The following is a 26,053-nucleotide window of genomic DNA, read 5'->3' on the forward strand; positions in this document are numbered from 1 at the left end:
TTATATATGGGAAATATATGACTTCAACCTTGGTATCACTTCTGGGGTCTTATTCCTGCTGGTGATATTTTAATAATGTTCATCTTTGGGCTTGATTTCAAGAATTAGAGCAGTTCTGCTTAGCAGTAAGTTTGTCCTACTGCTATCACTGATGAGAGTTTAAGAGGGATCCTTTTGGGTCACTCATTGAGATTTAGAATGATCCTATCACTAGAGTTTTTAGAGAGGTTTCTTTAACAGTACCTCAATAAAAGTTAAAAGAAGCTGTATGGAAACTTATGCTACTCCATAATATCAGGTTTTTGTTTCTCCAAAAAATATGCTTCTGCAGATATAAAAACTTTAGATATCCACTTCTTTCTTATTGGAGCATTGGAAGATTAACAAGGGTAGAGTTGGGTTGTTATTCTTTCCCCTACCCCTTGGGCCATTCTGTATCCAAAGGGATATAGAAGGGAGAATCTTGACAATAAACTGGAAACACCAAGGTTTATAAATGTTTGTTCTCCATTCAGTGGAACAGATACACAAAACTCTCCCAGGAATGTAGCCATATTTATATAGTGTCCACTACATTTATGCAGCTAAAGATTGAAATTGTACTGAAAACTTCTTGTTAGATAAAACAGAACACCCCAGAATTGGAAAAGTAGGATATGCATAGTTAAAAATATGTCTTGACAATGCTTAATTAAATTCAGCTACATGGAACAAATAGGGATTAGTTTCAGACCATGAAGACTTCCACCAAATTTCCTTTGATTTTTTTTCAACCAAACTCCAGACCACCCCCCTGTTCAAACTGGAATAATGTTACCTGGAACTGGGATACATGGTTACAATTTAAACAATCAGTAAAACAAAATATGATCAGGAAAGAAACAGGCTTTCCTCAAAAGAAAAAAGTTGAAAGACCTGTATAAAGAGAGGAAGCTTGTTCATAGCAAACCACATAATGGTATAGAATGCAGCAACATCATTAGAAATATCAAATAGAGATAGAACTGAAAGGCAGAAAGAAACAAGTGGAAGAAAGAAATTTTAAAGCAAAAATACATCAGCATTTAGCACATAGCCCTTTAGCTGCTTTCTTCAACAGACAGTTCACCAAATTCTGTGAAGAAATGACTATACTGTCAGCCAAATCTGCATGGATTGTGACGACATGTCTGCCACCCGACATCCTTGACTCTTTTCAAAAACACTATAAAAATCTGTTTGAAGACAATAGTACTGTGGTGGAAAATTATAACTCTTGGAACATTAATGGCTTTCCTGTTCATGTTATATCCAAGATGTGCTTGACAGATCCATCACAGCAACTGAAGTGGCATTCTTTATAGGCCAAACAAGACAATCCCTAGGACCTGATGGTTTATGGATAGAACTTTACAGTGATGCCAGAGATTTATTCTTCCCATTCTAGTTATAATGTATAATTCTTTTCTCTCTACAGGAGATATACTAAGTAAATTTGTAGCTAGCCATACCATCCTGATTCCAAAAACCTAATAAAGGTCATACCTTAATCAACAGTGGGAGGCATATTTCTCTATGTAATATTGACTATTTTTCCACATTATCGATAACAGGCTCAAAGTAGGAAATCATCAGATACATGATTAGGCACACAACTGTTGGGAGTTTCAGGCTGAGTGATAGAATTTAATCTGTTTCTGCTACACAATCTACTCTACCTAGTTAATGTGAAAAAAGCAGCCAATGGCAGCAGTGGATCTTACTCAAGAATTTGGTAATGTCTGGTGTCCCTTTCTGTTCCACATCCTCCAACAAATGTATGTAAACAAATGTAATTACATAATTACAAACATACTTATATAATAAAAGTATGTGGAAAACAGACTGTGGTTAATAGATTATATAAGAGGTATGATAACATATACTGTATGTATGTATGTATGTATGTATGTATGTATATATATATATATATGAAGGGTACAGGGGAAAAACAACTTCAGTAAAATTTGGCCTTCAGGCCATTGTTTGCCATTTGTTTTTTTTTTAATTTTTAAGTACTATTTAAATTAATTATGCTTAATATACATGAATGTACCATATCTGTTATTTTTTTATTTTGTTATGCTATGTTTACTTGCATTTTGACAACAAGGAAAATTTAATTACGTTTTTTTCGGAAGTCAATATCGTGCACTGAAGTTGTTTTTCCCCTGCACCCTTCATATATTATATCTTATATACAGTATTATATAAGAGGTATGTGGTTAACAGATTATAAGCGGTATGATATGATAGAGGTCTATATCATATCATGGATGTTATAGGATATCATCTGATGACATTTTCATTATATGGAAGGTGGAGAGATGACATGGGCATCTATAGAAGTTAAGTTTGTTTGCAGTCAAGAAAGGGGTAAGAGCTAGGTTTTTCTCTCACAGAGCAGTGAGTGAGTTGAATAGTTTGCCTTTAGGGGGTAGTGAGTACATCTAATGTGAATGAATTTAAAGGAAGGTATGACAACTGATACGGCTAATTTATAGCCTCTCTCTCTCGATGAGTCCTTGACTCCCTGGTGTCTCAGATAATAGTTAAAAAGAAAAAATGCTGTGAGCAAAAGGCAGCTATTCATTATTATGAGGATGGTCTGAAAGGTTCTCGGCCTAACAGTGAAAAAAAACAAATTTATAATTTCAAAATTATTTGTATTTTTCAACATAATCTTCCTTAAGACTAATATATTTATTCCAGCGATGCTCTAGCACCATTATCCCATCCCTGTAGTGGTTCTCAGTAAGATCTGCAAAATACCCCTCTACAGCTACAATCACCTCTTGATTTGAAGTAAAACGCTGACCAGCGAGGAAGAGTTTTAGTTTTGGGAAGAGATAGAAGTCAGAGGGAGCCAAATCTGGGGAATAGGATGGATGTTCCAACAATTCATAGTGCAGATCCCTTAATTTTCCCATTGCCAAAACACCTTTGTGGGCAGGTGCATTGTCCTGATGAAAGATGATTTTTTTCTTCTGCAGACTGGGTCTTTTCTCACAAATTTTTTCATCTAGTCTGGTTAAAAGATCGGAATAATATTCCGCAGTTATTGTTTTACCCTTTTCAAGATAGTTAATAAATAAAATGCTTCTAGCATCCCAAGCCACCGATGCCGTGACCTTTCCTGCTGATGGAACCGACTTTGTCTTCTTTGGCGCTGAACAACCGGCTTCTGTCCACTGTTTTGACTGCTGTTTGGATTCTGGTGTGTAATGGTGAATCCAGGTCTCATCCATAGTAATAAATTGATGCACAAAATCAGTTATATTCTTGTTAAAACTCCAAGCATTGTTTAGAGATTTTCATGCGAGTGTGAAAGCTTTTTTAAAATGCCTATAGTCTCAGCAATTTTACGCACTTTGACTCACCGGTCATTCAATATCATATCGTGCACTTGATCAATAATTTCTGGTGTTGTTACATTTTTTGGATGCCCTTCACGTGGATCATCTTCAAGGCTGGTACGGCCATGTTTAAACTCAGCAGCCCATTTCTTAATTGTCGAAAACGAAGGAGAAGAGTGCCCATAAACTTTTATGAACTTTGAATGAATTTCTTTTGCCATTATATAAATAAATTGCATATACAGCAATCTCTCGATTAATGTGTTCTTTAAAACAGGTGCATTAATCGAAAACGCACTAATCGAATATAATAACCTATGGGAAAAAGTATAATTCATTCCTCAAATTTTTTTTTTGACACTTAATTTTTTTATAAACGAATTAGGATATGTCTCAGGGCCTAGTTAAAGGTAAAAAATGAAGCTGAAAGACAAAAAACATATTCAGAATATAAATTCATTATTCTGTTTCTTAACAAAGAATTCAGCTAACGTAGTTTGGCGGGCATTCTGTTTCTTTTTTTCATACAACTGACGGTATGACCCTATTGCCTCTAATGCAAATTTTACTGCTTCTCTCTTTATAAAGGTCAGCCTCTAAGCATTGCTGCTTAAGAACTTCTGGTGCACGAAAAATATTTCAATTTTTTCTGTGAAATCTGTTTGTACTTGTCGGTGATTAAATTTTCTTCATATTCTTTGGGATCTTCCTGCTGTGCATCTAAATTTAGCAGGTCGGAATCACTCAGAATGATTTTCATTTGAAAAGATTCATTTGAAAAGCCTCTAAAATCATTTGCACAATGTGGAAGAATGTGCTTTCAAACAGCTCGCATATTGCTTGCAGTAATTTCATTCGACTTTGTGACTTTATAACCAGACTGAGATTTCTCTGATTTGGCCAGAAAAATCTTGGAAGGCATTCACTTCCAAAAAGGCCGGTTTCATCGACATTAAATATTTATTGGTCAAAATAGCCCCCTTCGTCCACAATTTTCTTCAAAATCTCTGGATAATTTGTGGCCATTTCCTTATCTGCACTTGCAGCTTCGCCTGTGATTAGAACACTATGTAGGCTATTTCTCTTTATGAAACGTTCAAACCACCCAGCATTAGCGTGGAATTCTTCTTTTCCATCATTGATAGCCCTTTTTTTCAAGGATGCAAACAGACTTAATGCTTTTGATTTAATAAGGTCAGTGGATCCGTTTTTGGTTACAATCTTCGATCCATGTAGAAAGACGTCTCTCTAATTTAATGATTATAATATTTTTGATTTCGGGTGCATGCATGTTGAACTTGAAGTAACCTTACCTTTCTCTATGTATTCAGCAGTTTTGCTTAAAATTGCTCTTATAGTTGATTCACCCATTTTTGTGTTCTTGTTTTATCTTTGCTCTGGACTTGCCTTGTTCATTTTCTTTATTATTTCAAGTTTTTCTTCCAAATGAGATTACTTTTCGAATCATTTTCACACTTCCACATTTTTGCTCACTAATTCTTTTACTCATGCTGAAAGATTGGGAAAATACTTTCAAGCGTTAAATTTGGAACATAGTGTAGATTGAAATAATGTAGTATTCCATTAAAATATAACTTTGTAAAATGTTTTAAATCGGTAGTTAAATTATTTCATACTGGTGAGTGATTTTTTAAAATAGTTAACCATAAAAAATGTATAGATAGAAAATTTTTAAAATCAGTAACATTTATTTTTAAGATATATATAGGTGCATTAATCAAATATTAGAGGCGCACTAATTGAATTTCGGTATATTCGATTTGAAAAAAAATTACGCACTAATCGGGGGCGCATTAATCGAGGGATTGCTGTATAACTAATAATATCATACTCAACAAATCATCAGATTGATGTAGTATCTAGTTGTTTCTTAAGACCTCATGTCTTTATAAAATACCATTCTTGGTTTTAATAGTAATTGAAAAAAAAAAATCTTTGATGTGTTATTCTAATCAAACTTTCCCATATTTTTGATAAGGATAGGCAGTCATTTTGATTCAAGGTAGGGCAGTGAAGCATGGCCTCAGCACTCTCCTTAAGTAAGCATTCAAATTATTTGTACCATCTATGTAGAAGGCAGGTTTCAGACTAAAGAATTTTGTCTGTTTCTATTCTGTGTTGAGCTAATCCAGATTTATCAAAATTTTTGTCAAAAATGTATGAATGATGTTCTTTTTTTCTATTGAGCATCCAGTTTGTCTGAAGTAGGAAAGGCGGTCACATGGAACTTGTTATACATTTGGAAGAGACATAGGAGAGTGTTTATCTTTAGAAGAGGGGGAATTATGTTGATTGTTTACTAATTGGAATAAAAGTCGCAACTAAATTACATTTTTTCAGAATTCTTGAAATTGGTTCTGAAATGCCAGAGATGTTTGGGATTGGAACTCAGTGTAATGATTCCTTTTTGTTTGGGTTAGGTTTGTAGGAGTGAAACAGATGTTTAGTAGTCCTTTCTGAGAAGCCATTTGTCATATATTGTTTGATATTTGAGATTTCTTCCTGTAAATGGAGGGGGGGGGGGGTTGAACAGTTAGTCTTAGTTCATTGAATGAAACACTTCATGATTCCTGTCTTTTGAGAAGGATGATGTGCAGATTGTTGAAGAATGTAACATCCAGTGAAAGTGAGTTTTCTATAAACTGATGTTGTTAAATTACCTGATGGTGAAGAGATGAGATAAATGTTTGAAATGATAATTTGTTGTCTCTTTCAGTTTCCATAGTGAATTTGATATGAGGATGTCAAGTATTTATAGTAGCTAAAAACCTTGGTAAGGTATCTATATTGTGAGGCCACACTGCAAAAATGCAGGCCACACACTGCATTTTTGCAGTGTGGCCTGCTCGATACATAGATAATATTTCTGAGGACATAAAAGAAGGGTTTTTATCTTGTTTAGAATTAGCTTCACATGCAACAATTTCAGAAATTTTTAATGCATTGCATGCATACAATACATTAAAAGCAATTACGATTGGAAAAACTGAATTTCATATGTACTGATGGAACAGCTGATATGACAAGCAAACATTGAAGACTTGCTAATCAAATTCAAGAAATAGCTTCATCAGATATTTTAGTTACACATTGCATTATATATCGTGAGCATTTAGCAGTCAAAAGTTTGTCACCTGATTAAAAAAAAAAACATTCTTTCGCAATCCATAAAAATTGTTAATTTCATTAAGAACAGTGATCTTAATTCACAACTGTTCACAATACTTTATCAAGAAGTAGGTGCAGAACATGAGTACTTATTATTTCATGCTAAAGTAAGGTGGATATCCCATGGTAGAGTACTAACTAGATTGTTTGAATTAAGGACAGAAGTAGAAATATTCTTGATTGAAAGCAAGTCTCCATTCTCAGCATATTTTTCAGACACAGAGTGGATTGCGAAATTAGCTTATTTAAGTGATATATTTTCATATGTCAGAGACTTAAATTTAAGTTTTCCAGGAAGTATGACAAATCCATTTATATAACAAAATTGATGGATTCAGAAAGAAACTGAGATTTTAGCAAACAAAAGTCGAAGAAAAAAATTGTGATTTTTTTGTGATTTTACAAACACACAAGATATAGATATGAATAAGTTGGATATGACTATCTGTCATCACTTAAAATGATTATATGATACATTCCAGAAATATATTTTCAAAAAGACATAGATATTCGAGAAATGAATTTGTGGATTACCAATTCTTTCATAGAGCACGATAAAAATAATTTAACTAACAAAGAACAAGAATGTCTTTTGGAATTAAGTTCAGATTCATCATTAAGAGCACATTTTGGAACCATGAATTTAAATCAATTTTGGACAAATTTTAAACCAAAATTAGGAACGAATATCCAAGTCTTCATAAGGAAGCAATGAAGATGTTGCTGCCATTGGCAACAACTTATTTTATTATTATTATTATTATTATTATTATTCAGGCCTCCATGGAGTCAAAAGACTCGTCGTGGGAGGTCCTTCCTAAGAACATAAAGTCTGTCAAGACTCATCAAGGGGAGGTCCCCTCTAAGAAACACAAAGTCTATCATACCACTCTTTAAACTCATTGACCGTTCTCACTCTCACCACTCCATCAGGCAATGCATTCCACGGTTCAACCATCCTCCACGCAAAGAAACCACTCCTTATCCTCTTGCTCACAGTTTCCTTTCGTGACTTCCAGGGATGGCCTCTTGTCATCACTCCTTCCCGCTGTTCAACCAAGTGAAAGAACTCCCCAGTGTCAACCCTGTAACCACCTCTCAACAGTTTAAAAGTCTCAATCATATCACCTCTCCTTCTTCTATCCACCAAACTCTGCAGTCCACATTCCCTCAGCCGATCCTCATAACTACTTATACAGTCCTGAAACCATCTTTTTCATCTGTCTTTGTATCCTTTCCACAGTTAATTTATCCCCTTCAAATCCTGGGGACCAAATCTGAGAACAATAGTCCAAGTATGGTCTGATCAGAGACTTATACAACGGAATGATAACCCTCTTATCTCTGCAGGTCAGTTTCCTTCTCATAATTGCAGCAATCCTCTGTGTTACCTTCACCACCTTTACAATATGTCCCCTAAACTTCAGGTTTCTATCAATCATCAATCCCAGATCTCTTGTCTCCCCTACTTCCTCCAGTATAACTCCTCTCCCATAGAGTATGCAGCATCCCATCGATGTATCCCAAACCTCAAGACCTTACATTTTGCTGCATTAAACCAACACCCCCATTCATTTGCCCATCTATCTAGCTTATTTAAATCCTCTTGCAGGGCTACCACATCTGCACTATTACTAATAATACTTCCCAGCTTCGCATCATCCGCAAACAACTGAATATCCCCTTGCATTCCACTGGCAATGTCATTGATATAAAGGTTATTATTATTATTATTGTTCCGGGCAACTCCAAGGAGTCGACAGACTCATCGAGGGAGGCCCTAACATCATGTCAAGAACAACTATTCGACATTGACACAGTATCTATCATACCTTGCCTTGAACTCATTCACGGTCGTAGCACCCACAACAGACTCTGGAAGCTTATTCCACTCATTCACCACTCTCCAAGTAAAAAACCTAGCTCTAACACTCTTGTCAACCACGCTCTTGCCCAGCTTCCATGCATGGCCCCTAGTCCTCCCACCACCAGTCATATTTTCAAAAATATCTTTTGGATCAATCTTATAGAAACCCTTCAGTAATTTGAATGTGTCAATCATATCACCCCTCCTTCGCCTATTGTCCAATCTCTGCAACCCACAAATCTTCAACCTATTCTCATAAGGTTCATTCCACAGACCTTCTATCATCTTGGTCACTCGTCTCTGGATCCTCTCCACTTCCTCCCCATCACGAAGAAACCCTGGTGCGGATAACTGGGAACAGTAGTGCAGATGGGGTCTTATCAAGGCTCGATACAGAGGAACAATAACTTGTTTGTCTCTGCATGTTAAAGTATTTTTCAGAAGCCAAGTGATTTGATGAGCTGATTTAGTCACTTTTGCAATGTTCCCCCTAAACTTCAATTCCCTATCCACCAACACTCCCAAATCCCTGGCATCATCAATCTCCTGGAGTATGGTTCCACCATTGCGATATACTGCTGCTATTCTTTTCTCCCCAAAGTGCATAACCTTACACTTTGCCACATTAAATTGACATCCATTTTTCCTAGCCCAGTCCTCCAAACTATCCAAATCATCCTGTAACATTTTGACATCCTGTGCACTCACAATTGCTCTACCCAAGTTTGCAAACATGAGCAAACAAGTGAACACTTCCTCTCAAATCCTTTCCTATATCATTGATGAACAAATTGAAAAGCAGTGGTCCAAGAACAGAGCCCTGCGGCACTCCACTAGTCACAAGCCGTCTTTTAGACTCCACTACTGCATAAACCACTCTCTGGTATCTCTCCTTCAACCATCCTGCTATCCATCTCACCAACCCTATATGTATCCCCATCTGCTCCAGTTTACTCATTAGGGTTCCATGTTGTATCCTGTCAAAGGCCTTGGCAAGGTCCAGTAGTATCACTGTAAACCCATTACCCCCCTATCCAGTTCAGCCGTCACTGTGTTATAGAATGTGAGCAAGTTACTGAGGCATGATATCTACCCTTCACAAAACCATTTTGTCCCCCATACAATATCCCATTTTCATCTATCCAATCCTGTATTCTTTTCTTGACTAATTTCTCTAAGACCTTGACAATGATTCCTGATATGCTAATCGGTCAGTAATTTACAACAGCAGTCTTGGAACGACCTTTATGCAGTGGAACTATTTTCCCCTCTTCCCCCCCCCTCGGGACTAACCCAGACCCGAGACTCAAATTAAACAAAATGATCAAGGGTACTGACAATTCTTTAGCTGCTTCTCATACGACATGAGCTGGTATACCATCCAATCCCACGGATGTGTTGACATTGAGGTTATGCAATAGACTACTCACTTCCACTTCATTCACGACAATTCCCGTATAATCTATATACGTTTCTGCAATGTCACCACCTGGATGATATATACTTGCAAAGTGCTCACTCAGTAACTCAACTATATCAACTGATTCAGTTACCTCCCTACCATCGTCATTCTTTAAAATCATTCTGCCATGTACATTTTTCCTTTTACTTGCTAGTACATATTTAAAAAACTGTTTAGGATTCTCTTTAGCCTGCATGGCCAATGTTCTTTTGTAATCCTTTTTTGCTTTTCTTACCACACTCATTACCCTTCTGGCCTGCGCTTTATACCGTTCATGTGCCTTCCAGTCACCTTTCTCCTTAAATTCCCTCCATAGTTGTTTCTTTTTTTGCAGCTCAAGCTTAATGGTGTTATTCATCCATTTAACCCCTACTTGATTTATTATTCGGACTCTAGGTATACAGTCAGCCATTGCTTCATGCAAACAGTTCTTAACTGCCTCCCATGCACTATCAACTTCTAGTCCTTGCAGTTGTACATGCCATGGCACTGAACAAATCAAACTCCTAAGCTTTGATTTGTTCAGTGCCATCTCATACTTCCCTATGAGAGAGTGCTCATAGGGAAGTATGAGCACTCTCACCAATTGGTGGCAATGTGGTCATATTTGTTACAGCCAAATCCTCAGATGTAATTACTAGGTCAAGCACTCTCTGACCCCTAGTATTTTCCATTACATGCTGTCGCAGATAGTTATCCCTTAATAACCGCATAAATTCCAATTCCTTCCTCCCGTGTGTCCTCTCCTCACTCCAATCAATGCAACCATAGTTGAAATCTCCCATAATAATTACCCTCCTTCCACTCATTTCTTCTATTTGCTTGTGCATACTGTCACCACCATCTTTTCCATCACCTGGTCTATAGCAGCACCCAATTGTATATTTAGTTCTGCTAGCCACAATCTCACACCAAATGGCCTCAAATGTGCTCTTTTCTCTATCCTGCAATTCAACTTCTATTCTCCTTGGCTGTAGCTCATCAGCTATCATCAACAATACTCCTCCCCCCATTTTATTCTCCCGGTCATTCCTGAACACACACTATACCCATCACATTCAATCCCACTAGCTATATCATCTACAGTAAGCCATGATTCACTAATACCAATAACCCGTGGTCTGGAAGTGCAAACCATGGCCAAAAACTCTTCCTTCTTGTTCCTAATACTCCTAGCATTAGTGTACATGAATTTAAGACCCTCATTAGCCCCAACCCTACCTTGATGCCTTATATTAACTATCCCACTCTGATTTGTTGTCCTTATTCACTCGGGTATATTATATTCATTCTTACATTCAACTGCCTCCCTAAGGACTGTATATCTACCCCCCCCTTAATAAATCTAGTTCCCCTGAATTTGCACATCCACTACATTCAGCAACACTTTCTCAAGTCTCCTTACACCGTAACCATTCAAATGCAAGCCATCGATCTTATATAGATCCTTTCGCCCATCGAACTCACTCCACACATCCACAAATTCCACACCACTCGTCATACATAACCCACGCATAAAGTCATTCGCAATTATGGCCCTCCTTTTAAACATTTCACTGTCATACCATGGCAAAAGACTAATCATTCTAACTCTCTCACTCTTTTCTTTTGCTACCTCAAACAATTCATTCAGGTCTTGTATCATTTCCATTTTATCTCCTTTCAAATCATTCGTACCTGCCACAACAATCATTTCTTTCACCCTTTCCTTTTGCTCTCTAATAGACTCAGTTACATCCTTTATGGTTGCACCAGGTTGGTACGATTTTGTCAAATCCTCTACTAACACACCTCTTACTAACGAGTCTCCATACAGCACTCTATCCTTCATTTTGTTCATGTTCACACTCATACGCCTATTTTTCCTGTCATACGTTTTATTATTGGCTGATTCATTCGGTCGACTTTTGCTCATATGCTCTAGCTGCTGTTTTGCCCTTTGTATCGCACCATTCAAGAACGCTATCTCACTCATTGCATCTATCTGATCTTTTTTATTCTCTGTAAAACCATTAATACTATCGAAAGTTTATTTTTCACTTGGTTAGAGTATAATAAATTTAGTTTAATCCTTTATCCAAGTGTGAGCAAACAAAGTTTGCACCTGAAAGTATCTTCAGGACTGATGTAAGGTGGTACATCACCAGGACAACTCATTGCAAAGGTGGAGCAAGCTACCAACTCTCCTGTCTCAGTATCTCCTATAATGCAAAACACATCTCCTTGCAGATATGTATAATGTTATGCATTAAGGCAGTGTTTCTCAACGTGGGGGCATACGCCCCACAGGGGAACAATTTGAATATTTTTTGGGGCAATTAGAAAATGTACATGTACATATTTATATTATACTTTATCAGAATTTGGCTGACTATTATGCTGGGGGGGGGGGCATCAAAATCTTTGAGACGTTGAAGTGGGGCATGATCCAAAAAAAGGTTGAGAAACACTGCATTAAGGGAAGGGCAACTACCCAGACTAGTTTCGACCTTTATTGAGGTCTCTTCAGTGGGAGCCAGGCCCAAGCTGAGATACCACGCATAACGCATAACGTTACTGGCTGGATGGGTGAAGCAAAAATGCTTTTCTTTTTCCCCTTTATCTCTGTAAGTGATACTGTGAATGAGGTATTATTGAGCTACCTGCTCGCCCTCTTGGGGCCTGAAGTTAGTGATGTTCGGTGTGTAGTAGAATAAATTTTGGTCTTCTGTATTTGCAGTGTGTTGCTTCACTGTAGTTGTTGGCTTGTTTGATCAGTGGATTTGAGTGCAGGGTTGCCTTGGAAAAGAATTTCTCAGCTAAGTCGTGGAGATGCTAGCGGATGTATGGGATGTTTACTTCTCGGTGGATCTGGGAGTTTCTTATGTACCATGGGGCATCTAGGATCATTCTTAGGCACTTGTTCTGGATTCTTTGTAGTTTTTGTATGTTGGTTTCTGAGGTATGACTCCATGCTGAGAGGCGTAGGTGATAACTGGGCGAATTACAGTTTTGTACAGTGTTAGCTTGTTTCTTACATCTAGTTTGCTTTTGCGGTTGATCAGGGGGTAGAGTTGTGCAATTACTCTGGATGTCTTCACTCCTGTTAGTTTGATGTGATTACTAAATAGCAGTTTGCTATCCAGTTTCACACCAAGATACGTTACTTCTGTTACCCATGGGATCTTGAGCCCGTGGAGCTGGATGTCATCCTTGCTGGTGACTTTTCTTCTGGAGAACAGCACAGCAGAACTTTTCAGGGGGTTTACCTGGATCCTCCAATCTGTTAGCCAAGTTTCTAGTGTGTTGATGCTGCCTTGCAGCCTTCTAATTGCTAGCTGAGGGCTGCGAGATCTTGAAAGTATCGCGGTGTCATCCGCATATAGTGCTGTAATGATATTTCTCGGGTTTGGGGGGATATCAGCTGTATAGATCGAGAACAGTAGAGGTGCTAAGAGGGAACCCTGTGGCACGCCTGCACGGATCTTGCGTTTGGATGACACTGTTCCATTTAGTTGGATTTGCATATGTCTGTCACTTAGGTATGCTTTAATTAGTTTGACTAGTTTTATTGGGAAGTTAAATTGTATAAGTTTGTAGAGAAGTCCCTGATGCCATACCTTATCAAAGGCCTTCACTATGTCGATGAAGACTGCAGCCGTCTGGAGATTCCAGTTAAAGCCTCCTGCTATGTATTCTACCAGACGGTGTATTTGTTGTGCTGTGGAGTGTTCTCTGTGGAATCCGAATTGCTCGTTTGGGATGATTCCGAGCTTGTCAGTGATTGCTTGTAGCCTTGTGAGTATAACCTTTTCAGTGACTTTCCAAGACTTGATAAGGGGCTAATGGGTCTGTAGCTTTCTGGAAGTTGAGGATTCTTACCTGCCTTTTTTATAGGTATGATATCTGCTGTTTTCCAGGTTGTCGGGAAGTGCTGAAATCTGATGATCGCATTTGTTATATTAACAATATGTATTATTGCTTTTCTTGGAAGCAACTTTAGTGTTCTGTTGGTGATGCCATCAGGGCCTGGAGCCTTTTTGTTGCTCAGTTGTGCTATGATTTTGGTTATTTCCCCTGGGATAGTGGGGGAGATGGGTTCTGAGGTATCAGTGAGATTTAATGCTTTCCTGACATGGCGATGAACTTTATAGATGAGATTAATATTAAGACTTTTGTACGATGGGCTGCACTGCTCCTCCTGGTTGTCTATGAGGGCTTCTGCCTTTTCTTTGTCTGTGTGTACTATTCCTTGTTTGGTTTGTATAGGAGGTAAGGGTGCATAGGGTTTTTAAGAGTTTCCATATGGAGTGATCTTCTGGGTTGAGTGTGGTTAATTTGGTTTCCCATTCTTGATTTCGGTGGTTTTGTAGAGCTTCTCTGACTTTTCTGTTGAGTTTGTTTAGTGTTGTGTTGTCCTGTGGTGCTCTAGTGTTGTGATATCTCTTTCTTGCTTTGTTCTTGGTTCTAATCAGGTCCATGATTTCTTCTGGGATCCTGTTGGTGGTGTGGTGGGGAGTGGTTTGCTTTACTGAGGCTATTGCTTTCTGCATTTGGCTTGTTAGATTGATTATGGCTATATCTATCTCTTCTTTTTTTTGTATGATGGGTGGTGGACTAATGTATTCTGGTAGAGTTTTTGTGAGTTTGTTCCATGCTATAAAGGAGTGCTGGGGTGAGAACTGTTCTTGATTGCCTAGCCTGAGCTGAATGGGGTTGTGGTCTGATGAAAGTTCTTCTATTGTTTCTAGTTGGTATTGGTATGGGATGTTTTTAAGTATTACGATGTCCAAAACATCTGATCTTCCTGTTGGGCTGTGGTGAGTGGGCTCAGTAGGTCCAACCACAATGGCAGAGTTGTGCATTGCATAGTTGTATAAAATGTGTCCTTTGGTGTTAATGGATGAGCTAAACCAGGCTGTATGTTTGGAGTTGAGATCTCCTGCTAAGATTATGGAGTCTTTGGATCCGAGGATAGAGTCTAGGTCAGATATCAGTAGTGGGATTCCAGGTGGGTTGTACGCTGCATAAATCTTCAGACTGCCTGCGTTGCTGGTGTGTACCTCCACTCCGGTCACCTCTAGGTTCATAGTTAGGAGGTCAGTTACTGTGTTATGGTTTAAGTAGCTTTTTATGTAGACAGCAGTGCCTCCTCCTCTTGCACCAAGTCGATCCTTTCTGTACATGATAAAGCCTCGGAGTCTTGGGTTATTTGCTGGTCTGAGGTGTGTTTCGTTGACTAGAATGATGTCAGGTTTGTATCTGGATGCAAATTCTTGGAGTTCCAGGATTTTATTTGTTATTCCATTTGCATTCCAAGCTACAATCTTTAGTGAGTTTGGTTTGTGTTTTCTATTCATGACAGAGGGCTGTTAGGATGGTTTGTGTTCCTTGTAGGAATCTCTTTCTAGAGGAAGGTGATGGGCTTGTCATGCTAAATTCTTGCAGCATGGTGGCAAGCGAGGCAGTTAAGATTTTTTCCAAGTTGGAGCCTCGCTGTTCGTAGGATGTGGGGTTCTTAGGTCGTACAGCCTCAGCATACGTTTTTGTCATGTTGGTTGGCTGTGTTGTTGGTGTGAACTGAGATGAGGGGTGAGTTGCCTGCTTGGTAGTGGAGTTGTTACCGGGAGGGGGTCTGAGGCTAGTTTTTGTTATCCCACGATTTCTTGGGTGGGACATGCACCCCTTGTAATTGGCAGGGTGAGGTCCTCCACAGTTAGCACAGCATGCCGGTGTTGTTTTTGGCTTGGTGCAGGTGCTAGTCGGATGTTCTTTGCCGCATTTTAGGCATCTGTAGGGTGCTTTGCAGAGCTTTTGGGCACGTCCAAACGTTTGGCATCTGTGGCATTGTCCTGCCGATGCCTTCTTTCTTAGTGGCTCAGTTGTGATTTTGAGCTCACATATATTTTTTAATTCGTATATTCTTTTTTGTGTGTTTGATATCTCTACCAGAACTAGTGGCATAGGTTTTTTATCCGATCTTAGCATTCTGCTCACTTTAACTGGGGTCAGACCTTGGTTGATGAGATCGGCATTGATCTCGTCGGTCGTGATTCCCTCGGCAACCCCCCTGAGCACCACTTTAAGGTTCTTTTCACTGGCCAGTGCAAATGTGTGAAAAGGCAGCATGGAGTTGTCCAGCATTTTTGTAATCATGCGGTAGTCTGCGACTGATTCGGGTTGTATCTTTACCCCTTCGTCTGTGTTTCTGGCCCAGGAGTAGTTGATGTTCTGTTCTCTGAGCGATTTCGAGACTGAGGTCCACTTATGTTTGTCTCGGAGGATTATCAGGGATACCTTTTCTTTATTTCCCGATACTGCTTGTGTGGGCGCATTTTCTTCCGTGGGATCGTCCGCGGTCCTTCGCCTTTTGTTTGTGTGTTCATCTGCTGTTGGTTCTGTCTGTCTGTTGTCCTCAGGTGTGGGGAGGGTAATGTTTTGTTCTGTGATATCATCCTCTTCCTCTTCGGGTTCCTCTGCCTGTGTATACAGTTTAAGGTAGCCTGGCCATTCCGTTTCGAACTTTTGAAGGAGTTCCTTAAATAGTTCTAAGGCTTCGTCTCTGTTTATGTGTTGAAGAAAATCTTTAACGTTGTCCATTTCTAGTGTGTGTGTGTAGGGGTTCAAAAACGATGGTAAATTCGCATGGAACTTTCGTAAAAATCTTAAAGCTTACCTTTACCTGGGTGGGTGCTGGTAAGGACATAGGTATTGCAGTCTTCAGAGTCTCTTCGCTATCTCGCTTGTAACAGTTCTTTTGGTAAAGAGAAGCAGAATAATCCAAATTCGAAAGATCAGTTCGTAGTTCACGATCAGTTGAAGGCATCACATTCAATCAATTCATTAAAAACAAAACTTAATCACTGCTGTAATAATACAAGGAGCGCTGATAAACACATCTAATCAATCCAATCATCATAATCATTGCTGAGATACCATGCAGAAGCATTCGCAGGTCATCTCTCCATATAGGAGTTGCCAAATGGTGTGCCACCCATTTTTAATAAATTACTCTGGATTTAGAGAAAGATGTTGAAAGTTTATTTTTCACTTGGTTAGAGTATAATAAATTTAGTTTAATCCTTTATCCAAGTGTGAGCAAACAAAGTTTGCGCCTGAAAGTATCTTCAGGACTGGGGTAAGGTGGTACATCACCAGGACAACTCGTTGCAAAGGTGGAGCAAGCTACCAACACTTCTGTCTCAGTATCTCCTATAATGCAAAACACATCTCCTTGCGGATATGTCTAATGTTATGCATTAAGGGAAGGGCCACTACCAAGACTAGTTTTGACCTTTATTGAGGTCTCTTCAGTGGAAGCCAGGCCCAAGCTGAGATACCATGCAGAAGCATTCGCATTTTTTCTCTTTTTCGCATTTGTCTCACTTCCTTCAAAAGCCTCCACCCTTAGAGGACATAGGTCATCACTTATCATAAGCAGTACCCCACCACCACGCTTTTCTCTCCTATCCTGATGAAAAATACTATACCCAGCGACTTCTATTCCTGTTGTTATATCCCCTTCTGTCAACCACGTCAGTGATCGCAATAATTTTTGGCCAGGCTGATGCTATCTGCACCACCAATTCCTCTCCCTTATTCCGGATACTCCTGGCATTAGTATAAAGCATATAAATGCCATTGTTTTTATACCCAGCATTATCCCTTCTAGACTCCACTGGGCTCAGTGTTACCTGACATTGTCTCCCTTCTTCCAAGTATCCATTCCCACAAGAGGCCACCCCTGCTATCATCCTCCCTGGGAAAAACTGACTCGTTCAGAACAGCAATCTCTCCAGATGCCTACGTCCTTCCTCATTCAAATGTAAATGGTCTCTCGCATACAATTCCTCTCTTTCCTCAAACGCACTCCAAGCATCCACATATACCAGTCCTCTCTTGTTACACATTCTCGCTATTATGCCATTCAATATCACCGCTCTTCTGCTCAGCTCATCATTATCATACCTAGGCAACACGCACACTATTTTCCCCCCTCTCTGTCTTCTTCCGTACAGTCTCAAGCAAAAATCTCATATCTCTCGCTGCCCGACTTACATTACCACTCAAGTCATTCGTTCCTACCATCACAATCATCTCATCCACCCTTTCACCTCTCTTAATTGCCATAGCCACCCTTTCTATTGTTCCTCCTGGCAAACACTCCTCACGCATCCTATCTTGAACACCACAGATCATTGAGTCGCCATACATTATACCTCTTACTATTCCCTCTCTCCCATTGTTTCCATTCTCTCCTTTTCTTTCATTCCCATAGGTCTCTCTCATTCCCTCTCCTCTACTGCTATTCTCTCTTCTAGCATTCCCATACCTCTCTCTCTCTACTGTTTCCATTCTCTCCTTCTAGCACTCCCATACATCTCTCTCATTCCCCTCTCTCCTACTGTTTCCATTCTCTCCTTCTAGCACTCCCATACATCTCTCTCATTCCCCTCTCTCCTACTGTTTCCATTTTCTCCACTTCTAGCACTTCCATATCCCCTCTCTCATTCTGTCTCTCCTACCATTTCCATTCTCTCCTCTTCTAGCACTTCCATACCTCTCACTCATACTCCTTAAATTCTCTCTCTCTCTCCTACTCTGATTTGTCTTGCATTTATCTCTTCCATTCTCCTAATCTTATCTTTCATACTTCTGCTCTCATTCACAAGACATTCCACCTCCTCTTTCAACTCATCTATCTTCCTCTTCAGGTCAGTCACTCTTAATCTAAATTCACTCTCCCAAACAAAACCATCTCCTAAACTTTCACAGTCACTCACACCTTCCACACTATCAGCTATTATTTTCTCATTCATATATATCTTTTTCTCATTCTCTCCTATCACACTACTTGTCTTCCTACATTCATTCCCCATTCCTGGAGCAACAAAGTCGGATATCAATATTTCTAATGCACTTATTTCCTCCGACTGCCTGCATTTGTGCGAATCAACTTGGCATTGTCAACTATGAAAATGAAGTTAAGAAATTGTTTAACCATAGGTCCACCTCTTTGCCTAGCTTTAACAAATTTGCCACCAGACATTGATGTAACTATTGAAATGGAGCAAGAACAAAGAAACCATTAAATTTAGTATGTTTATTTCCTCATTATTATATACCTACTTTATAAGTTACAGTGTATGACATGATCAATATACATTCAAATAAAGTGCAATTTATGTTCTTACACTATGTTTTTTTGTACTTTTTATATTGCTGTGCCACGAAAAATTATCTGAGATTTAACTTGTCCACGATAGACAAAAGGTTGAGAAACTCTGATGTAGACCACTCACATTATGAAATATTCATGAGGATGGGGATAAATTCTGTGTATTTTTACTATGAGAGGTTTTTTAAATCCTCTTAGTTTACTGTGGTCTTATGGTCAGTTGCAGAGATGATTGGAGAGCAATCTCAGAACAGATAAGACCAACTCAAGGTGATTAACTTAAATAAAACATATCAGTCATCTTTAGACTTAATTTTCGTTTGGTCTTTTGGATGTTCTGGTGAAAAAAGAAAAAAAAAAAAAAAACTATAGCATCTGGTTACATGGTGATATAAAAGAGCTGAGGCATTTTTTTCTCTCTCTCTCTCTCTCGTACTGGCTATCAGGCTCTCTCACACCCCTACACTAACTATTCTTAGCCTATGATAAGCATCCTGATACCTTTTCAAATAATGAAAAATCAAAACCAGTTCGGGCAGTTGACCCTTCCCATAATGCATTGCATTATACACATCCAAAAGGATGTGTGCTTTGCATTATGGAATACTAAAACATTACTATGAAGCCATTTGCCTCTATATACAAGTAGCCTAATTGTGAATGTATTTCACATGCAAACTTTGTTGCTTGCACTTGGATAAAGCAAGAATAAAATATCCTGGCATCGTTCATTTAAGTCATGTAGTAATTTTATGTCAAGAGTGAAGATAGATATTAAGCTTAGTTCTTCACTTTTTGTAGATGATATCTTTTTAAATAAACTGCCACAGATGTTCAAGAATCTTTAGTCAGATAATTTCTATGACAAATATGGTATTACTATCAGCAAAAAAATAAAATAATTAATTAAAAACTGGTAGGAAAATGATAACACATTATAACAGATAAAATAGAAAAGATATAACAGATAAAACCAAATCTAGAATAAATAAAGCAGCTATGCTGTAAATCACTTTCATAAATTATGTCGAGTAAGATAGAGAAGTTTAAGAGCTTGTGTAGCTCAGTGGATGTAGCGTTCGCACACCACAGCACTTGACCGCACAAAGGAAGACTTGCTTGCGAATCTAGTTGGCAACTAGAGGAAATTTTTCTAAGCTTTTTTTTGACCGGTTCCCAAGTTAGTCGATCTCTGGCATGTGCAAGCGGGTTTTTTCTCCCGGAAACTCGAGAAAATTGATTGTAGAATCCACATTATTTCAGACATTAAGCTGTGTGACGCTTAATTAGTGATAGCCTTAGGCCATCTATCTCTGATTGGGTACCAGTGGAGATTGAACTGCCCACTCAGTCTCCAAAAGTTAGATAGGGCTAAAGGGCCTTGCCCTACTCCCTATACAGGAATAAAAAGGCGTTAGCTGATTTTAGCTGATAGCTGAAGATAGAGAAGTTTAGTCGACGCAGTTAATCTTTTGTAAGTGTTGATTGCTTTAATTGTATCTTATGAAATTGTTACTAAAACTTGAGTCATTCCTATTGAATTTTGCAGCACTCTGATTAAGAGTCAGTTGTGTTACCTATATTCATCATGTGCATTTAGATCTAGTTGCATGTTATTTTCTGAAAATGCATATTCTGTGATAAGATTTTTTTGCACTTCAGAAATGCTAAAAAAAAGTAAAAATTTGCACTTAGTCAAGTATTTATTAGATGGAAAATAAATTTTATCACCTTGGGCATGACCACTATTCCACTTAGTGGAAGCCTGAAGTGGCTTGATTGATCATGGTTTCCAGATTATTTAGGGGGTGGGGGAACTGCTCACATTGTTAATGCATCAACTTCAGTGGCTTGTGATATTGATAAATCAGATATTTTGATCTGAAACTTACAAATCATCTTCAGTAAGAAGAGAGTTCAAATAAGTTAGAATAACAACAGTGGAGTTTTAAAAAATATGAGCCATGTACCAGTACAGTACAGCTTATTACAATATGTGATTTTAAAAAATAAATAAAACAGTACTATTTGCAACTAAGAAGAATGAGTCTTTCCTAAATTTTAGTAAAGAAAGTAACTCGTGATTTAAGTTGTGGTCATGTAATAGCACTTCAGCAATCTCTCAGAACCAATAATCAGATTTGAAGTGGCAACAGTGTAGTGGATGAGTTTTAGACCAGAAGATTTGAAGCAGTCTGGTGTGAGATCAAGGACAGTAAGACAAGATATACAACTGGTTGTTATTATAGGCTAGGTTGTTCCACAGATGATCTGGAAGGATGCATCAACAAATTAGTACAATGAGTGCAGATGAGTGATTATTATAGGGGACTTCAACTATGGTGATGCAGACTGGAAGGAAAAAAGATCACCTAGCAGGAAGGAAATGGAATTTATACACTACTGAGAGATAGATAATTACATGAGGTACCATATGATGGAGAGGGGGGGGGGACTAGGGTTGTGAGAGTATTTGACCTGGTCAGAGGATCAGAATAGCTGTCCATTACAATGTAGTCTTAACATGGGAGATTGTAAAACGTGATGAATGTTCCGTCAAGAAGGGTTATATGTGTAACTACAAGGCATGTGATTATGACAAGCTTAAGAGGAAGCTTAAATCTGTACCATGGCATAAAACACTCAGTCTCCTTCTCACACATGATATATCTTGCTTCCACTCAATATTTCCATAATTAAAGTAACCCATTATTTATCGCTCTTGTCGCTCACCATTCTCATCTGTTTGAACATTTCAGAATCATCTCTCTTTCTGTATTCCCTGGTGAGGACAACGTAGTAAATTTCAATGCTAAAAAAACTCAAGCCCGCCTTACTACCTGCAAATCGACTAGCTGACATGGTGGCGCATGCCAAAAATTTACCAATCAATTTGCTGACGTGCTGGGCAGTTTTTAATAGGGGAAAAATTAATAGAAAATTAATATAACTTAGTTTATGTATTTATTTATTATAAATTTATAATATATATATTAATTTATAATATTTTATAAATAATTATTTATAATTTGATAAATAATATTTTATTTTTTATAATATTTATTTATATATAAATTTATAATGTTATTCAGTGTAGAAAGTTTATTTTTCACTTGGTCAGACTATAATACATTTAGTTTAATCCTTTATCCAAGTGTGTGCAAACAAAGTTTGTGCCTGAAAGTATCTTCAGGACTGGGGTAAAGTGGTACAACACCGGACAATTCTTTGCAAAGGTGGAGCAAGCTACCAACACTCCTATCCCAGCATCCCCCATAATGCAAAACACACCTCCTTGCGGATATGTTTAATGTTATGCATTAAGGGAAGGGCCACTACCCAGACCAGTTTTGACCTTTATTGAGGTCTCTCCAGTGGGAGCCAGGCCCAAGTGGAGATACCAGGCAGAAGTATTAGCAAGGTCATCTCCTCCTATAGGAGCTGCCAAATGGTATGCCACCTTTTTATTAAATTACTCTGGATTTAGAGAAAGATGTTGAAAGTTTATTTTTCACTTGGTCAGACTATAATAAATTTAGTTTAATCGTTTATCCAAGTGTGTGCAAACAAAGTTTGTGCCTGAAAGTATCTTCAGGACTGGGGTAAAGTGGTACAACACCGGGCAACTCCTTGCAAAGGGAGCAAGCTACCAACACTCCTATCCCAGCATCTCCCATAATGAAAAACACACCTCCTTGCGGATATGTTTAATGTTATGCATTAAAGGAAGGGCCACTACCCAGACCAGTTTTGACCTTTATTGAGGTCTCTACAGACTTGGTAGCTTGGTCTCTTGGTAGCTTACTCCACCTTTGCAAGGAGTTGCCCAGTGTTGTACCACTTTACCCCAGTCCTGAAGATACTTTCAGGTGTAAACTTTGTTTGCACACACTTGGATAAAGGATTAAACTAAATTTATTAATGTTATTCAGTGTAAAATTGATTATTGTATTATTGAATTGATTTTCATTATGTTGGTTTGAAAAAAAAAAAAAACAATAGTGAAAAAATATTTATGCATTGTAACTAACTCACCATTGAAGTTAGCTGAGCAAGGGAAGCAGCAGAAGGATGTCAACTTGTTGGCGGAACGCTTACATATTTACTCGAAAACTTGCCCTCACGTATAACTGGCACCCCTGATTTTACTTTACGAAAAAAGACATTAAAAAGTGTTGCATATACCTCGCACATGAAATATGTTCAAACATGTTCATGTTGAGGCGATAGTAACTCGCTCCCTGCGGTTAACAACATGCCCTCCCCCAACAGCCATTATACTACAAATGCAAGAAATACAAGTAGTTTTATTGTATCCCTGACTAAGGTAAGGAGGCTTTTGTAGTCCGTGTAATATACTTCTCAACAAATAGTGCAATTAGAGACAACTGGAATAAAAACGGCGCTAACTAATGAATCACATGTCCTCTCTCACAGAAACTACGCTTTATAGACTCAAGCAAAACCATATGTCGCACAAGAAACACAGTATTTCACTGAAAAACTCTTGTCCAATTTTTCAATTACATGGAATAAGTGTTTGTTTTATTGCATTTGAAATTCTTGATGTCATTATGACAGATCACAAAGGCTAACTACAACTAAAATTCTACCAGGAATTGAAATATGCCATATAATGCATATGTGAGTTCCTGTGCTAGCTTAAACACAAACAAGCACCAATAAAATTCAACCAAAGGTTGAAACTTTGTGTGAGTTGAGCCGACTGATAAAGAGATGTTTCGTCAGAACGATAAACTACATCCCGTTGTGAATGTGTTAATACTAAGAAATATATAGTGAATGTTATTATGCTTGTATGTATTATAATTTAATACATACAAGCATAATAACATTTAACTTGTATGTATTATAACAATTAAAAAAAAAAGGTGGAATAATTTATAAGCGTATAAAAGGATATCACTTGTAAATCGTTAACGTGCCACTTCTGGCACATGTGCCATAGGTTCGCCGTCTATGGTCTAGAGCAGTGTTTCTCAAAGTATGGGATGCGTACCCCCAGGGGTACGTGAAAGGTCTTCAGGGGGTATGTGGCAATTTTCGGCTATGCATGATTATCAATATTGCCACGTTTCACGTCCTAGCGATAGTAACTCGCTCCCTGCAGTAAACAACATGCCTCTCCAACAGCTTCACTATACTTAAGACACAAGAAAAACAAGTAGTTTTATTGTATCACTGAATAAGGTACAGAGACATTTGCAGTCTGTGTAATATATTTCTCAACAAATAGTGCAATTAGAGACAACTGGGATAAAAATGGCACCAACTAATGAATCACATGTCCCCTTCTCACTGAAACTATGCTATTTAGACTTAAGTAAAACCATGTTACCTGCAACATATGGTTTTGCTTGACACCACCCAACCGTGAAAGTGTTAAAACTAAGAAATATATAGTGAATGTGTTTCAGATATTATATAATTCGGTTGAAGAGAATTAGCATTTCAACTCAACTGCTGAAATGCTAACTTGTCTTTGGTTTGCCCCATCTTTTGTTAACACCGCACCAATCATATGCACTTCTTCACAGCTGCTCTACATATCTCAAGTCTTGTAAATTACTAGTAATTTTTGCTTGATATAATGGGAAAGAAGATATGAAGCTATTTGGGTAGATGACTTTGACGATGCACACACAAGGAAACTGTTCTCGATGCCAAAAGTAGTGATAGCGAGTAGGAGCTTCTTGGTAAGTCACACCATTTTCAGTTTTTTTCTTTGAACTTTAGTTTCCGAAAATCCCCACATATATCTCACACCACGATTTTTTAGCTTTAAATTTGAGAAAAAAAGTATGAGTTATATTTGAGTAATACAGTATTTTTTTTAGCTTTCAAATTCTTAACTATGGATCATTGGTTAAAGATTGGATTTAGCAAATATAAGTAGCTGTAAGTAACAAGCAAACGTTGATATTGCATCTGGATGAAAATGAAATTGACAAGAGTGTGTCATCTGACATCTCTAAAGAACCAACTAGAAAGAAGATGAAAAATCTTCATAAGCATGATATGAATTACTTGAAATGTGGATTTTCATGGACGGGAAGTGAAGAGGAACCTATTCCAAATTTTGTTCTATTAAAAATAAATCATATTTTTTGTTTACATGAACATATAAATTCAAATAAAATAGACATTTACAATGAAATATACTTTATTTTTTTTTAATTATTATTTGATAAGTGGGTATTTGGTAATAATGAAAATTTAAGAAGGGGTATGCAGATATCTGAAGTTTGAGAACACTGGTTTAGAGTATTGAGATGAGGGCAGCAGGTTGAAGTTTGGTGGCTAACTTTTATTTAGAGACAGGCTCTATTAAAGCTTGTTTCCATGCTGCTGGACAGATGTCAGATGAGCATGCCAGCTTGTATAGGCATTACAGGATTGATGTTAATTCTGCAGCAAGTACAAATTTAGCACCACTGGGTAAAGGATGCATCTGAACAAGGTTACCAATTAGTAACAAGAATATTGAGGTTTTTTCTGTCTTAAAAATTCAGAGAGGGCATACTATGGAGAGGGAGGGATTTTCTTTGGTCATCAGTACAAGAGTTGGAAGAAAAAGATATGCCAAGAGACTGGTGCTATGAATCTATCAGGATTTGAGAGAGAGGTGGAAACAAGGAAAGACAGATGTTATACACAACAGCTCTTAGCCATGGCTAGAAGGCACAACTACTATTTGTGTGGTGGAGGCAAGTTTTATTCATTTAGCGTATGAAATTTGTTTTGGATTTGTCGATGTTTTTATTTTATTTTATTTTAGGTAATAGCAAAACAGCTATACGTGCTGAAAGATTTATCTCCTTCATACATAAAAGCACTTATATATAAGGCATAATGTGAAAATGTATGAAGGTATGCTATAACAGATACATTCTGTGCAGACTATAAACTAAACAGATTAATATTACTGCAGTATCAAATGATAAAGCTAATCTTTTGAGAGCAAATAGATGATGCCAGCTTTA

At 37.9% G+C, this 26,053-nt stretch overlaps 1 protein-coding gene across 8 annotated transcripts in view; it reads left to right on the forward strand.

Annotated features, from left to right (window-relative positions):
* Window positions 1-26,053, forward strand: part of LOC150105717 (C-Jun-amino-terminal kinase-interacting protein 4-like) — a 615,637-nt gene that overhangs the window by 401,001 nt on the left and 188,583 nt on the right. The gene's annotated exons all lie outside the window — the stretch shown is intronic.

This window comes from Typopeltis vanoorti, chromosome 6 (genome assembly GCF_054136105.1).
Source record: "Typopeltis vanoorti isolate ZY-2024b chromosome 6, IOZ_Tvanoo_1.0, whole genome shotgun sequence".
Taxonomy (NCBI): domain Eukaryota; kingdom Metazoa; phylum Arthropoda; class Arachnida; order Uropygi; family Thelyphonidae; genus Typopeltis; species Typopeltis vanoorti.